At 39.0% G+C, this 17004-nt stretch overlaps 1 non-coding gene and 1 pseudogene across 1 annotated transcript; both read right to left on the minus strand.

The window, feature by feature from the left end:
• Positions 1-212: 212 nt before the first annotated feature.
• The window catches only part of LOC136161230 (zinc finger protein 565-like), a 42184-nt pseudogene continuing 25392 nt past the window's right edge, over positions 213-17004 (minus strand).
• Positions 4972-5078, minus strand: LOC136162020 (U6 spliceosomal RNA). Its single transcript, XR_010661872.1, has one exon. It is a non-coding gene; the product is annotated as a U6 spliceosomal RNA (small nuclear RNA).

Raw genomic sequence — 17004 nt, forward strand, 5'->3', positions numbered from 1 at the left:
ACATACATATGGAATTTAGAAAGATGGTAACGATGGCCCTATATGCAGGGCAGAAGAAGAGACGCAGAAGTACAGAACAGACTTTTGAACTCTGTGGGAGAAGGTGAGGGTGGGATGTTTCGAAAGAACAGCATGTATATTATCTGTGGTGAAACAGACCACCAGCCCAGGTGGGAGGCATGAGTCAAGTGCTCGGGCCTGGTGGGCTGGGAAGACCCAGAGGAATCGGGTGGAGAGGGAGGTGGGATGGGGGACCGGGATGGGGAATACGTGTAACTCTATGGCTGATTCATGTCAATGTATGACAAAACCCACTGAAAAAAAAATAAATAAATAAAATAAAATGACTCTCTTAAATGTTTATACCAGAGACATGGAAATTTATGTTCATGTAAAAACTTACACAAAAATGTTCGAAAGCAGCTTTATTTTTAAGAGCAAATTACTTTTCTCCCCTTAGGGTTCCCTTTTAGTAAGAATTTTGATTCAGAACAAAGTATAATTGCACATTAATTATATTAGAATGTTTTGTTCCAAAATGATTTATCTGACACTTAGTAAAAGTGATGAAAGATTTACCATGTGTACTGTATTTGTCTCTGGTGGCCCTGATGGTAAAGAATCTGCCTGCAATGTGGGAGATCTGGGTTTGATCTCTGGGTTGGGAAGATCCCCCAGAGAAGGGAATGGCAACCTAGTCCAGTATTCATGCCTGGAGAATTCCATGGACAGAGGAGCCTGGAAAGCTATCGTCCATGGGGTTGCAAAGAGTCAGACACAACAGAATAACTTTCACTCTCACTGTATTTATAAAGTCTCCTTCTCTTTTGAATTCTATAGTATGATTAAAACACAAATTAAAAGTAATCTTTACAATAAAAGGTAACATTTACTAAGCATTAACTATGTAGTACACATTTCTATAGGCTTTATATGTATTTACTCCTTTAAACTGCAGAAAACTATGATGACATATGTGATATCAATGTATTATTAAGGAGGAAACTAAAACAAACTGGGGTTAAGTACCTTTCCCAAAGAAACACCCAGACAGTAAATGGTGGAGTTCAAATGATACTGAACAAGACAATGATGCTGAACAAGTGAACCCTACCTTTTAGGGTTGAACTTTCATATGAATCACTGTCTAGCAAAGATTGAAATATGATGGAAAGTAATTCTGCACTTATATTAATCTAGCCTTTTTTAACTATGAATTCTCTGAAGGTGAGTTACTCATGAGTTTAAATAAAAAAGGATACTCATATTCATAATTTGAATTTTCTGATATTCCAAAGTCGAATGTTATGGATAAACATGGAAAGGATTTACTAAATTAATTTTTCACACAGTCTTTCTCCATTGAGGTTTCTGATGTTGAGTAAGGTGTGAATGACATCTAAAGTCCTTACCATATGCATTACATTTATAAGGCTTCCCACCAGAATTAATTCTCTGATGTTAAGTTGTGATCCACAATTAAAGGCCTTCCCATATTAGTTACATTTGTATGTTTCTCACCAGTATGAACTCTCTGATAGTAAGTCAGCTGTGAGCTACAAATAACAGTCTTACCACATTCCTTACATTCATATTGTTCCCAGTATGAAAAATCTGATGTAAATTAAGTTGTGAGGTACAAAATAAAGATCTTCCCACACTGCTTACATTCCTAGAGATTCTCACCTGTATGAATTTTCTAATGTTGAGACAGTTGTGATCCATAAGCAAAGGCCTTTCCACATTCTTTACATTCATAGGGTTTTTCACCAGTATGAATTCTCTGATGCTGAGTAAGATATGAGCCATGAATAAACGCTTTCCCACCTTCCTTACATTCAAAGGGTTTTTCACCAGTGTGAGTTCTTTGATGTTCAGCAAGGTGTGAACCACAAATAAATGATTTCCCACATTCTTCACATTCATACGGTTTCTCACCAGTATGAGTCCTCTGATGTTGAACAAGCTGTGAGCCATAGCTAAAGAATTTTCCACACTGCTTACATTCATGTGGTTTCTTACCTGTATGGATCCTTTGATGTTCAGTAAGTTGTGAGCCAAGGATAAAGAAAATCTCACAATCTTTACATTTATATGGCTTTTAACCAGTATGAAATCTATAATGTGGAGAAAGCTGTGAATCATAACGAAAGGCTTCCCCACAGTCATTACATACATAGGGTTTCTCACCAGTATGAATTCTCTGATGTCCCATAAGTTGAAAGCCACCAATAAAGAACTTTCCACATTCATTACATATGTAGGGTTTCTCACCAGTATGAAGTCTCTGATGTTGAGAAAGATGTGAACTCTGCATAAAGGCCATTCTACATTCTTTACATACATACGGCTTTTTGCCAGTATGAATTCTCTAATGTTGAGTAAGATGTGAGCCACGAATAAAGGACTTCCCACGTGCCTTACACTCATAGGGTTTCTTACCAGTGTGAATTCTCTCATGCTGAGTAAGTTCTGAGTCACAAATAAAAGTCTTTCCACATTCTTTACATTCAAAGGGTTTTTCACCAATGTGAAGCTTTTGATGTCAAGTAAGGAGGGAGCCACGATTAAAGGCTTTTCCACATTCCTTACACTGATAGGGTTTCTCACCAGCATGAACTCTTTGATGGTAAGTAAGGTGCAAGCCACAAAAGAAGGCCTTCCCACGTTCATTACATTCATAGGGTCTTTCACCAGTGTGAATTCTTTGATGATAAATAAGTTGCGAGGCAAGAATAAAGGCTTTTCCACACTCTTTACATTCATAAAGTTTCTCTCCAGTATGAATTCTTTGATGATAAATAAGTTGTGAAGCACAAATGAAGGCTTTTCCACATTCCTTACATTCATAGAGTTTCTTAGGAACATGAACACTCTGATGGTGAGTAAGTTGTGAGTCCTTAATAAAGGCCATTTCACATTCTTTACATTCAAAAAATTTTTCATTAGAATGATTTTTCTGATGTTCAGTCTGTTGAAAGCCAAGGATAAAATACTTTCTGCATGCTTTACATTCATAGAATTTTTCAGATGAATGAATTTTCTGTTGTAATATAAGGGATGTAGTCTGACTAAAATTAGGCATTTCTTCATAGATTACTAGTTGTCTAGAAACCTCTTTATTTCCTAGTTGGCTTTCAAACTTGTCTCTGCATTCCCTATCATTTTGAAAACTTTTGCAGTCACACTTTTGGCTTGTAAGTTGTTCTATTATTTCCAATTGAGATGCTTCTAGTTCATAAATTTCTCTTTTTGATGGTAGCTTCTTGGTTTCACACCTGAACTCCCAGTCTATAAGATAACAAGTAAACAAATGTTATTTTCAGATTCCTGGAAAAATGAAATTTCTATGGTTATAAATAGCCAACTCAAACTGACTATCATAAAATGTCAATGGAACCAATGGAACAGAAAAGAAAAATCCAGAAATAGACACAATTATAATTGTAAATTTAGCCTACAATAAAGGTAGCAGCTAAAATCAGTTGGGAAGAGACGGACTCTTTCTTAATAAATGAAAGCAATAAACATAAGGATAAACATAGGAGACACTGATCTGAGAAAGATCCCCAGGGTTCTCCTTGTGCATGCTCAATCATTTCTGATTTTTTACAGTCCCATAGACTGTAGGCCACCAAGCTCCTCTGTCCATGGAATTTTCCAGGCAAGAACACTGGAGTGGGCTGCCATTTCCTACTGCAAGGAATCATCCCAATCCAGAGATTGAACCCTTTGTCTCTTGCATCTCCTGCACTGGCGGGCAGATTCCTGACCAATGTGCTACCTGGGAAGCCCAGGGTTCTTACTTGCTGAAAAGAATTAAACTTTCCTTCTCCCTTAAAACAAAAACAACAAAAAAGTCCACAACACAGCATTAAGGATAAACATTAAAAAAAAAAAAAAAAGATGAAACTGCATCAGTACCTTAGACATTACATAGGATATATTCCAAATGGAACAGATGTCCTTACAAAAATGAAAACATACAAATAACTAAAATAAAACTTAGGAGACTTTTCTATAACTGAAGAATGGGGAAATTTTTCCAAACCATAACTTGATAAAAAAAAAAAAAAAAAAGACCATCTTAGAGTTTAAAAAAAAACAAAAAACATGTCAAAAACACATTAAGGAAAGTAAAATGACAAGCTGGGAAAAAATAGATAAGTAAAGATATTTATACTTATGCTAAATCTATCTCAAAACTGTACTAGCAGGACTTCCTTGGCAGTCCTGTGATTATGACTGCACTTTTGCTGCAGGGGGCACAGATTCAAACCCTGGTCAGGGAAACAAGATCTTGCATGCTGCATAGCATGGTCAAAAAAACAAACAAAAAAATAATTTAAAAAAATTTTTTTAAATTGCACTAACAAAAGAACTCTGATGCATAAAGTCTTTACTGAAGCATAATTTGTTACAGAAAAAGAGTAAAACTGCCCAACTGTCCATCACTAGGTGGCTGGTTGAAATAATTCATGGTATAGCCACATCATGGAATACTATGAAGCAGTTAAAAAGGAATATCTCTTCATATTAATATGGAGCACTGACTGAAATACACTGTTAATTTTAAAAGAAATGTCAACAAAAGTATGTATAGTTATGCTCTTTGGGTTTTTTTTTAGGTATGGTCTTTTTATCTTTTTAAATTTTTTTAATTTTTTTTATATACTGTAGTGTTTTTTGCCATACATTGACATGAATCAGCCATGGATTTACATGTGTTCCCCTTCCCAATCCCCCCTCCTGCCTCCCTCTCCATCCCATCCCTCTGGGTCTTCCCAGTACACCAGCCCTGAGCACTTGTCTCATGCATCCAACCTGGGCTGGTGATCTGTTTCACCCTTGATAGTATACTTGTTTCAATGCTGTTCTCTCAGAACATCCCACCCTTGCCTTCTCCCACAGAGTCTAAAAGTCTGTTCTGTATATCTGTGTCTCTTTTTCTGTTTTGCATATAGGGTTGTCAAAAATACGGAACGCTTCATGAATTTGAGTGTCATCCTTGCACAGGGGCCATGCTAATCTTCTCTGTATCGTTCCAATTTTAGTATATGTGCTGCCGAAGCGAGCACTGTTTTTATCTTAGGAAGGAGAGAAAGTGGAAGAAGTATAAATGTAAACTACACATTTGCTTTTATTTTTAAAAGGGGGGAGGAGTAAACCTCATAGTTATAGGGTGGAAAATGTGAAGAAGCCAGGGATAGAAGTCAGATTTCTTTGAATATAATCTGTTTTGGACATCTGACTTTGGTAGTACATAATTATATTGCATAATTATAAAACAAAATTAAATTACAAGAAAGCATAGCTTAAAATTGAAAACAGCAACAAAAAATAAACCCATATTTAAAATTGGTAGCATAACCATACAAGGAAGCTACCTCAAACATAGCAATTTGACTGTGAGATATACCCTATGAAGGGAATAGAAAATGGGCAAAACAATTATCTCAAATTGTTTTGAGTAATCATATTATTATTGGTAGTGTAGATCTTATTTTAGAGGCTTCCTGTATAATGTGGGATAGAGAGAGTAGGTAATCATGTGATATTCTAATCCCACTATTCTTAGTGTCCATGATAACTGGGACTCTTGGCATGAAAGAAAATAGATGCAGCTGTAAGATTTTTTAAAGGGTTAAATAAAAAGCCTATAATTTAGATTAGAATTGAATTGGTATGAACTCATGCTATAATTTATCTTTAGGTTTTGGTTTTTTTTTATCTTTAGTTTTTAAATTAAGACTTTATTTCTTAGAGTAGTTTTAGGCTTACAGAAAAGCTGAACAAAGCTCAGAGAGTTCCCACATAACCCCTTCTTTGCCCCTCCAGGTTCCCTTACTAGTAATAACTTAATATTTTGTATTAAGTTATTTGGTGCAGTACATTAGTTGAAACTGATGAATCTATATTGATACATTACTTTATTTCTGTTCTCCCTAACTCACCTTAGCCACACTTGTTTAATCTGTTGATCCTCAAAAGCATCAAACTCATTCCTACCTCTAACTTCCCCTACTATTGCTAGTCTCTCTGCCTTAAACTAGTCTTCTTGGGAATTCCATGGCAGTCCAGGGGTTAGGACTCTTCACTTTCACTGCCAAGGGTCTGTGTTCAGACTCTGGGGAACCAAGATCCCACAAGTCTCAAGGTATGGCCAGGAAACAAACAAAACCCAGAAAACTAAACAAAACAAAAAACTGTTGTTAACCTAGAATTTGCATGGCTTACTTTACTCATATCGCCCCTCAAATGTGAGCACCTCAGAGAGTCATCCTTAACCACTCTCTCTAAAAGAACACCCACCCCGTTACTTTGTGATTTTCTATGCTTTTTGTTTTTCTTCATAAAAATCATCATTCTTTGTATGTTTTTATTTGTTACTATTGTATTTCTTCTGCTATATCAATGGGGATAGAGAATTTTTCTTGTTTACTGCTATATTCTCAATACTTAGAATACGGTGGGTATTTAAAAATATTTGCTGGATAGACTCTCCTATAGGTGTCACCGGATCAGAAATATAAAATAGTAAAATGATTACCATTGGAAAAGGAAGGCAATCCCCTGTTTGAAAATACAGGAGAAAATGAAAGAAAATCAGGAAAGTAGTAAATGGAGCAAAACTGGAAAGAGGGCATGTGGGAACTCTCTGGGCTTTGTTCAGTTTTTGTGTAAGCCTAACATTACCTTAGGGTATTCCTTAGGTAAACAGTTTTGTCCTCCAGGGCTCAGGATTTTTACTCCACAGGCCTAGGAGAAAAAGGCATTGGTTGGGTCTTTGAGAACTTCCAAGCTAATAACTCGAAGATGTGGCCAATTAAGCAACAGGCAAAAAAAAGTTAAAATTAAGCAATTTTAACAATGGCCTCCCTTTGCCTGATCATCAACTACTCACCTGGGCTCAGATCTCTTGTCACATCCTGTACAACCTTCCAAGGCTCTTTCCCTTGCTCCAATAAGGAGAGCATGTCTGGCTTAGAAATGGAAACTCCTGTTTATAAGTGAAAATGGATATGGTTACACTCTGCTTAAAATGGAGCACATTGTTCAGCAAGTAACAAGGTCAATTATAGAAAGAGTAAGATAAAGGATCTATGAAGAATACAGAAGATACAGGTGCCCAATGGAGCTGTCCATTTCTAAGTCTATAAAGCACAAAAAATTTATTTGGGACTAGAGGTTTGAAATTCAGCTAGGCACTCGGAAACTTTAGGTACTTCTAAATTTCACAAAGACAGGTTGAATTATTAGGAGCAGACAAGCTTACCCAGTGAGACCAGGTTCCTGGAGTTCTCCAGCATCACATCTCTGTGCAGATCCTTCTGTTCCAAGTTCAGGTATCTTCATTCCTCCTGAGAGAAGTCTATGGCCACATTCTTGAACAACACTAACCTCTGAGATGACAAACTCAGTGTTAATGGTAAAACAAAAAAATATTTTCTAAAAGTAATGAGAGAAGAAAAGTATCACATAACGTGGTCAAAAGAGAAAAAAGTTTGCAATAAGGTTAAGTAATGGAAAGGAAATTATGTGATAAATGCAGAACACCTGCATAGTTTCTAAACATTCCTATTACTCTATTATAGCTTCTCATGAACAGTTATAGGAATGAACAAAAGCCGAGTGAGTAGAGTTTTCTGATTAAATGAAATACTGTGTGCAAGCCCATGCATGAGTGCTCAGTTGCTTCAGTCATATACGATTCACTATAACCCTATGTTCTGTAGCCCACTGGGCTCCTCTGTCCATGGGATTCTCCAGGCAAGAATACTGGAGTGGGTTGCCAAGCTCTCCTCCAGGGGATCTTCCCAACCCAGGGCTTGAACCCACATCTCTTACGTCTCCTGCATTTGTTAGGCAGGTTCTTTACCACAAGCACTACCTGAAAAGTCTGTGCAAGCACATAACACATGCAAATTCCCAAATAAGTTGCAAGTTCCTTCCTCCCCTCTTCCCTTTAAAGAACTGAAAATAAGTAAGAGAAAGGATGGAAGGGAGGGAAGGAGAGAATGGAAGAAAGAAGGGAGAAAAAAGAAAAACAAACCTGATGGGCCCATTCCAAATATCCTTCTAAATATTTATCTTAGAAAATAAGACTTCTATATAATTTAAGGGTTTATTTCCAACTTAAGTCTCAGAATAACTTAGCAATAATTTTCTCCCTTTTCCTGGCAAATCCTTCCATAGACATAATTTTTACAAGGTATATATATATCATATTATGATTGTAATCATTTTCTTTCCTTTTTAAAAAACATTTTATTTATTTTTGGCTACACTGGACTTTCATTGCTGCACTCAGGCTTTCTCTAGTTGTGGAGAATGGGAGCTATTCTCCCTTGTGGTGTGTGGGCTTCTCATTGTGGTGGCTTCTCTTGTTGCAGAGTACAAGCTCTAGTCAGATGGGCTTCAGTAGTTCCCAAACATGGGCTCAGTAGTTGTGGCTTGCAGGTTCCAGAGCTCAGGTTCAGAAGTTGTGGTGCATGGGCTTAACTGCCCCGTGGTATGTGGGATCTTCCCAGACCAGGGCTTGAACCAGTGTTCCCTGTATTGCAAGGTGGCTTCCCAACCACTGGACCATGATGGAAGCCCTGAAATCATTTTCTTTTCCTTCCTTTCCCTCCTCCCACCCCATGCAATGTACAGCTAATGGGATCTTAGTGCCCTACCAGAGACTGAACCCCAGCCCTCGGCTGTGAAAGTGCAGAGTTCTAACCACTGGACCACCAGGGAATTCCCTGCAATCATTTTCTTATTTTTTTGGTATTTGGTTTGTATTCCTTCTCTAAAGTCAGCTCCGTTTCTAAAATTCTCAACTACCTAATTCTCTGTTACCACTCATCATTGCTCACTGTACACATCGCTTATTCTGAGCAACAGAAAGCCAATGAAAGATGACCTAAATTCACATTGACATGGCCCTTGACTTACACATGTTATTCAGATTCAAAATGGACCTTGTCACTGGTATTCACCTCTGAGATATTCACCGACATGATACTCTTTTTGTTCTCAGTCCTGCATTTGATCACATTTCAATCTTCAAGCCTCACAGACCAAAGATCTCACCACATTCTGAGATAAACAGCAATTTTTATCCTAATCATCCAGAAAATAGAGTCAATGACAAAGACTGAATATTGCATATGTAGTCCCATCTCATCAAACCACACTGACAGGAGAGGTTCTACTCTTTCCTTAATATGTTTCCTGATTTGCAGAATGGATCCCAAATATGGCTAGAGAAGAGAGGGCCGGGGCTTAGTAAGGCAGAAAATCTGGAGGTAAGAATATTGAGCATTTATATCCTAGAAAACAAGACTATTTGATGAAGGGAAGCAAAAACATCAACTCACATGGGGCATGACTTAGAACGGCAAATTATTAGTCCTCCTCTGGCTTCTTCTTGCGGAAAAGTGCAGAGTCCTGAGAAAAGAGTCAAGGAAGTAAAATGAACCATGAGAATAGGCTTGGTTCTAAATAACTAAGTTAAAATAAATATTTCCTTCCCTTTTCATGGCACCTGGTCCCTTCCATGCCCCAATACACATACCGAGATTTGCAGAAATCTAAAAAATCAAATGCCTTCCTCAATACCAAAAAACACAGATACAGAATTAACTTATGCTAAAGCAGTACCCAACTCCTATGATGTTCCTAGGGTTCTCTGACCTGTCCTGAGTAGTTCACCTTTTCAGACTAGGGGGCCCTGATCCAAAATGTACCCAAGTCATGCCTGCTTCAAGGATACTGATGGGGCCCTCAGGCCTAGAAGTGCACTATATCCATGTAGGCCAAATCCTGAAACAAACACTTCACATAACTAAGATCTGCGTTTTTTCCCCAGGTCCAACACACTACATACCACAGAGTGCCGCCCTGACTTGTTCTCACGTTCCAGGTGCAAGAAATATTTTGAGTCCAAAGTTTCATCCAGGCCACATGAAGTCACACTAGACTCATCCAGTACCCAAGGAACAAACCCAAAGCAACCTTTTATTTTTTCTTTTTAAATTAATTTTTAATTGGAGAATAATTGCTTTACAATGTTGTGTTGGTTTCTCCCGTACAACAATGTAAGTCAACCATAAGTATACATACATCCCCTCCATCTTGATCTTTATTTTTAATTGTATTTATTTATTTTGGTCATGTGACTTGTAGGATCTTAGGTCCCCAACCAGGGACTGAAACCCGGGCCCTTGGGAGTAGAAGTGAGGAACATCCTTTAAGAGAAAACTGCCTGGGGACTTCCCTAGTGATGCAGTGGTTAAGACTTTGTGCTTCCACCATAGGAGGAACAGACTCAATATCTGGTGGGGGAGCCAAGATCAGGCATGCCGCGTGACTCGGCCAAAGAAAAATAACAAACTGGATATTTGTCTTTTTATTGTTGAGTTGTAATAATTCCTCACACACTCTAAAAAATCCAATTCCTTCTTGAACATGTAATTTTCAAATTTTGGATCCTACTTTGTAGGCTATACACCTGGGGCTTCCCAGGTGGCACTACCGGTAAAGAACCTGCCTGCCAATGCAGGAGACATAAGAGACGTGGGTTGGATCTCCGGGTCAGGAAGATCTCCTGCAGAAGGGAATAGCAGCCCACTTTAGTATTCTTGCCTGGAGAATCCCATGAACAGAGCAGCCTGACAGGGTTGCAAAGAGTCAGATACGACTGTAGTGACCTAGTGTACATGCATCGTGGGCTATATTTTCACTTTGTTTACTTTGAAGCTGGTAAGTTTTTAATTTTGAGGAAGTCCAATTTATGTATTTTTTTTCAATTTATGTATTTTTTTTCCCTTTGGCTGCCTATACTCTTACATTTAGGTTGATGGTACATTTTGAATAAATTTTTGTGTGTGGCATGAGGTACGATGAGCCTGTGATAAATATTTCACAAGTGCTATCTTGACTCAACACTGATGTTATGGCTAAAAATTCTCAATTCCTCTTCACAGGAAGTTGGCTAAACACCCTCCTTATATTCTTCTCTTATCAAAGTCTAACACAATATAGCTTTGCTGGGCTACCCACAGATACCTAAGTAGCCTTGCCATTGTAATGTTAACTACATCCACCTTCTTCCACAAGCACAGGTATGACGTTATATGGATGACCTCCTCCATAAATGGAGATTATTTAACATGCTCATTAAGGATGTAAAAATACTCACAAAAGAGCTTACAAAAAAAGTCATAGGCCATTGCCTCATGCGAAATTCCTGAAAAGTATTGGTAAATCTGGACAGCTCTATCCCAGACACTGTTCATAAACTGCTGTGAAATCTCTCAGGATCCATAAAGTCTTTTAGTCTTATTCGGGTCTGGAAGCAACACAACTCCTTACTGACAAATTTTAGTTAATCTCATTGATGCTGTTACTTACAAACCATCCCACCTTGAAAAGGAATTCATCCAACAAAAGGCTCCACAATCTCTTCAAATTAAAATCAGCAGTCACTTCCTGTTAGTGGCCTCAGAGATTGCCTCTTTGTAGAGGCCACAGCAATCTCTCAAGCCTCCGGATCAACTATGATGTCTACCTACAGGTTAATGATGCAAGAAACTGCCCCCTTTGGCCCTATGCTATACATCATTAGAGTGACAACTGCTGGCTAGATGCTAAGATCTCTTGGAAATAAAGGCTTTCAAAGACCCTAAGCCTGGGAATCTATGAACCCATATGCCCATTATGCCTTGGATCATGGAAGCAGCACTCTCACAAGCTCAGCACAAGTATTGAGGCCTCCTTGATACATCCTGTAGGTGTAGCCAAATTCTAGCCCTCTAGAATATTCCATCTACAGGAGGGACTGGTCTTCCCTATCCTTAGTCCCTTGCTGGATGTGATGGTGCTAGAGGAAGTCACCACTCCCCCAGAATCCTTGACTAGGAATCCGCCTGGGATTAACTGAGTAGACAACAATGGGAGTTCACAGACTTTCTGGACAGCACCACCACCATCAGAAGTGATGGAGGTCAGTGGAATGTTGCTGCTTTCCATCCCTTACCTAGGATGTTCCCCATAAAGGACAGGACCCAGGGGGCAGAACAAGTGGTCAAACTTCAGGAAGTCATCTTTGCACAAATGTCCTGACCAACAAATGGTTCTATCTGCATATTTTTACAACCTCTTGGGCCACTGCTTAAGTTTCCCCTTTAAGTGTAAAGAAATCTGGGAATCTCTTGTCTTACAGATACTGAAACATAAATCAAAGTCACATATCTCTGCATATACAAGGCCCTTCCAGGACAATCCTGATTCCCTTCAGAGTTCCAGACATTACCGACAGTGACCAGTGCACACATTTCACTTCTCAAAATACACAATGCTGGGCCCCTGGGAAAGGCATTCAATGGAACTTCCATTTCCCAATAGGTCCCAGGCAGCTGGTTTAATTAAGAGACATAATGGTCTCTTTAAACAGCTCCCTCTTAAATGGCAGTGTGTAAAAGGACCCCCACATGTGTCTCTCACTTACCCCAAGCCTTAATCTCTCCTAATATAAGGCCCATTGGCTGACTCACATCTCAAAGAAACTTTAGGAAATTTCCCTATCACTATTTTCTATATTTAGAGAGGAATATGTCTCATCCTCCACACACATGAAGACATCACATATGAGCTCTTTTAATAATAATGTCTCCCTCTATTTTTATAGATTTTTCAATACTGCTGTCATTTCATCAGGGCTGGAAGTCAGACAGAGGGCACATACTCTCTTCAGACTCGTTAACTGTCCCACGGGAGAAGCATCTGTCCACCTAGTATGTGATCCATTTGAGCCTAACTTTCCCTCCCCAGAAAACCTTCCCCACTATTTGGATTATAAAGGATTGAAAATTAATCTGAGCTTGCCTTCTGATCCGTTCCAGGAAATTCAAATTAGTGCTCCTAGGTTAAGTCTCTTAATCTACAGGAAATATGGAAAAACATGTTAATGATACAGTGGGAAACCATATGGAACAAATTACCCAGTTTCTTCAACAAATACATTGCAAGTAGAGAGAGACAAAGAAGGAGAATAAGAAATCATGGTTTCTAAAAAAGACTTTATTAGGAGAGTTATAAACGAATCACAAAACATGGGTCTTATTCGAACCCAGATTCAAAGAAACCTCAAAATTTTAAAAAGTTATTTGTACTGTTCAGTTCAGTTCAGTCGCTCAGTCATGTCCGACTTTGCGACCCCATGAACTGCAGCATGCCAGGCTTCCCTGTCCATCACCAACTCCCAGAGTACTCCCAAACCTATGTCCATCATATCGGTGATGCCATCCAACCATCTCATCCTCTGTCGTCCCCTTTTCCTCCTGCCCTCAATCTTTCCCAACATCAGGGTCTTTTCAAATGAGTTAGCTCTTCCCATCAGGTGGCCAAAGTATTGGAGTTTCAGCTTCAACATCAGTCCTTCCAATAAATATTCAGGGCTGATTCCTTTAGGATGGACTGGTTGGATCTCCTTGCTGTCCAAGGGACTCTCAAGAGTCTTCTCCAACACCACAGTTCAAAAGCATCCATTCTTTGGCACTCAGCTTTCTTTATAGTCCAACTCTCATATCCATACATGACTACTGGAAAAACCACAGCCTTGACTAGACAGACCTTTGTTGGCAAAGTAATGTCTCTGCTTTTTTTATATGCTGAATAGGTTGGTCATAACTCTCCTTCCAAGAAGTAAGCATCTTTTAATTTCATGCCTGCAGTCACCACCTGCAGTGATTTTGGAGCCCCCCCCCCAAATTAAGTCTGCCACTGTTTCCTCATCTATTTGCCATGAAGTGATGGGACCGAATGTCATGATCTTAGTTTTCTGAATGTTGAGCTTTAAGCCAACTTTTTCACTCTCTTTCACTTTCATCAAGAGGCTCTTTAGTTCTTCTTCACTTTCTGCCATAAGGGTGGTGTCATCTGCATATCTGAGGTTGTTGATATTTTTCCCAGCAATCTTGATTCCAACTTGTGCTTCATCCAGCCCGGAATTTTGTATGATGTACTCTGCTGCTGCTGCTAAGTCGCTTCAGTCGTGTCCAACTCTGTGTGACCCCATAGACGGCAGCCCACCAGGCTCCCCTGTCCCTGGGATTCTCCAGGCAAGAACACTGGAGTGGGTTGTCATTTCCTTCTCCAATGCATGAAAGTGAAAAGTGAAAGTGAGGTTGCTCAGACGTGTCTGACTCATAGTGACCCCATGGACTGCAGCCTACCAGGCTCCTCTGTCCATGGGATTTTCCAGGCAAGAGTACTGGACTGGGGTGTCATTGCCTTCTCCGGATGTACTCTGCATATAAGTTAAATAAGCAGGGCGACAACATATAGTGTTGATGTACTCCTTTTCCTATTTGGAACCAATTTGTTGTTCCATGTCCAGTTCTAACTGTTGCTTCCTGAATTGCATACAGATTTCTCATGGGACAGGTCAGGTGGTCTGATATTCCTGTCTCTTTCAGAATTTTCCACAGTTTATTGTGATCCACTCAGTCAAAGGCTTTGGCATTGTCAATAAAGCAGAAACAGATGTGTTTCTGGAACTCTCTTGCATTTTCAATGATCCAGCGGATGTTGGCAATTTGATCTCTGGTTCCTCTGCCTTTTCTAAAACCAGCTTGAGTATCTGGAAGTTCATGGTTCATGTATTGTTGAAGCCTGGCTTGGAGAATTTTGAGCATTACTTTACTAGCGCGTGAGATGAGTGCAATACTGCGGTAGTTTGAGCATTTTTTGGCATTTCCTTTCTTTGGGATTGGAATGAAAACTGACCTTTTCCAGTCCTGTGGCCACTGCTGAGTTTTCCAAATTTGCTGGCATATTGAGTGTAGCACTTTCATATTTGCCCTGAGAGGAAGTCTAAACACTAACTGGACATCTGATTATTAAAGTATTGTTTACTTTAAGGGAAAATAATGGTATTGTGATTAAGTTTTTTAAAAGACTCATCATTTACATACACACTGGAATGTTTATGCCTGAAATCATACATATTTGAAAAATGAAGCCATTTGCTTCAAAATAACACTGGGGTGGGCAGCCTGTGTGCATGCTACATTTCTTTAGTCGGGTCTGACTCTTTGTGACCCTATGGACTGTAGCCTGCCAGGCTCCCCATCCAAGGGATTCTCCAGGCCAGAATACTGGAGTGGGTCCCTCCTCCAGGGATCTTCCCGACTCAGAGATGGAACCCTTGTCTCTGATATCTCCTGCACTGGCAGGCAGGTTGTTTACCATGAGCACCACCTGGGAAGCCCCTGGGATAGGCAGAGGTATAGATTAAACAAGAGTGGCTGTGAGTCAATCATTACTGGAGATGAGCAAAGGATGGTACATAGAGGTTCACTAATATTTTGTCTACTTTTGTATAGTTTGAATTTTTCAAAATAAAAAGTTAAGGAAAATGCTGATCATGGATCAGTGAATTGATTTTACCACACACACACAAACAAGGTAACAACCTCATGGTTTGAAAAGCTCTACAATAGCACATTAATAACTTTCTTAAGTTTTCTAACTAGCAAAGTACCTTGAATAAAACATAAAATCAGAAAAAATTAATTAGTAAAGTGATGACACAGCCTCTCTGAAGGAAAATATAGCAAGAACTTTTAAAATTTACAGTTCACACATAAGTAGGCCCAGAAAGTGGCATTCATCCTACTAACAAACTTATCAAATGAGCATTTACACAAGGATATTTATCCTATCACTGTTTACAATAGCAAAAGACTGACAAACACTTGAAAGTTAATAAGGGTCAGTTTTTTAAATTATAGAAGTATGAAATACAGTTCAGCTATAAAAAAAGAGTAACCCTTCATATAGTAATGTATGTAGAGGATCCCCCTGGAAGTACTCAAGAAACCAGTCACACTGTTTGCCTTTGAAGTGGGAAAACTATGTGACAAAGGGCAGAGCTGGGAGGGAGAATTCGCTGAACACTCTTTTGAACGTTTTAAATACTTATAGTATCATCTCTTAACAAACCTGAGAAGAAAATACTAAAAGAAAGGCTTCAAGTTTCACTCTGTGGGATTTATTGTATTTCTTCAAAATTCATAGAAAAGGACTAAGCATACAGGCAGTATTAAAATATTTGGCACATGAATATGGGTACCTCAGGTTAAAAGGAGAGATATGGAGTGGAACAGCTTCTCTGGGTCCATTCCTCTAGCACTCCCCCAACCCTGATTACTCTTTGAATTAGCAAGGCCCAAGAACCAGATCACTGAAAGGATCCTTGCTGTGGATTTTCAAGACATAGAAAGATAAACCCTGAAAATCCAGAAAGCAATACAGAGACAAAAAAGACAAAAATAACTTACCTTGGATAAAATGCTTGATTGTCCAACAGCTGCTCTTCCCTTGGTCTCTGGTCACCTGTGTAAGAGAAGTCTGTAAGAATTAAAGAATCTTCAGACACCAAGCCTTTCTTTCAGCCCAGACCGACTTATTAGAAACAACATCCTTCTACACCCCTTGCCCAACCCCCATGCTCCTGTTTTGCTCAAAGTTTTAATTTCCATTTCAGGGTCAAAGGATTTGTTAACAAAAGAAACCACTCAAACAATTTCAATATTTAATAGAGAATTATCTAACTTACTTTCAATATACAATCCTTAAAAGAAAAAAGAAAAAGAAACAGAAAAACTGTAACAGCATATATATCATCTATTTGGAGTCCACTAGCATCTAGAACCAAACAGCACGGGGAAATCCCCTGTAACAGCAATCTGGAGTCGCAGTTTCGAAACAGTCCCTGGCGGTGCGTTCAACCCACGGGTGAGAATTCAAAATTGCAGTTCTTGCTTATAATTTCCGCGGAAAACTGATACATCATCAGTTTGCTAGCAAGTTGCAGCTCTGAAACTCAATTAATCTTTTTACAATGCTGTTTATCTATCTAGCAAGTCAAAGGATTTCGTTAACCCGGGGTGTGGTTGGTCAGATCCCCTCCAAGGGCTCAAAATTCCCAAGACCGGCTCCCTAACTTATTTA

Source organism: Muntiacus reevesi, chromosome 2 (genome assembly GCF_963930625.1).
Source record: "Muntiacus reevesi chromosome 2, mMunRee1.1, whole genome shotgun sequence".
NCBI lineage: Eukaryota > Metazoa > Chordata > Mammalia > Artiodactyla > Cervidae > Muntiacus > Muntiacus reevesi.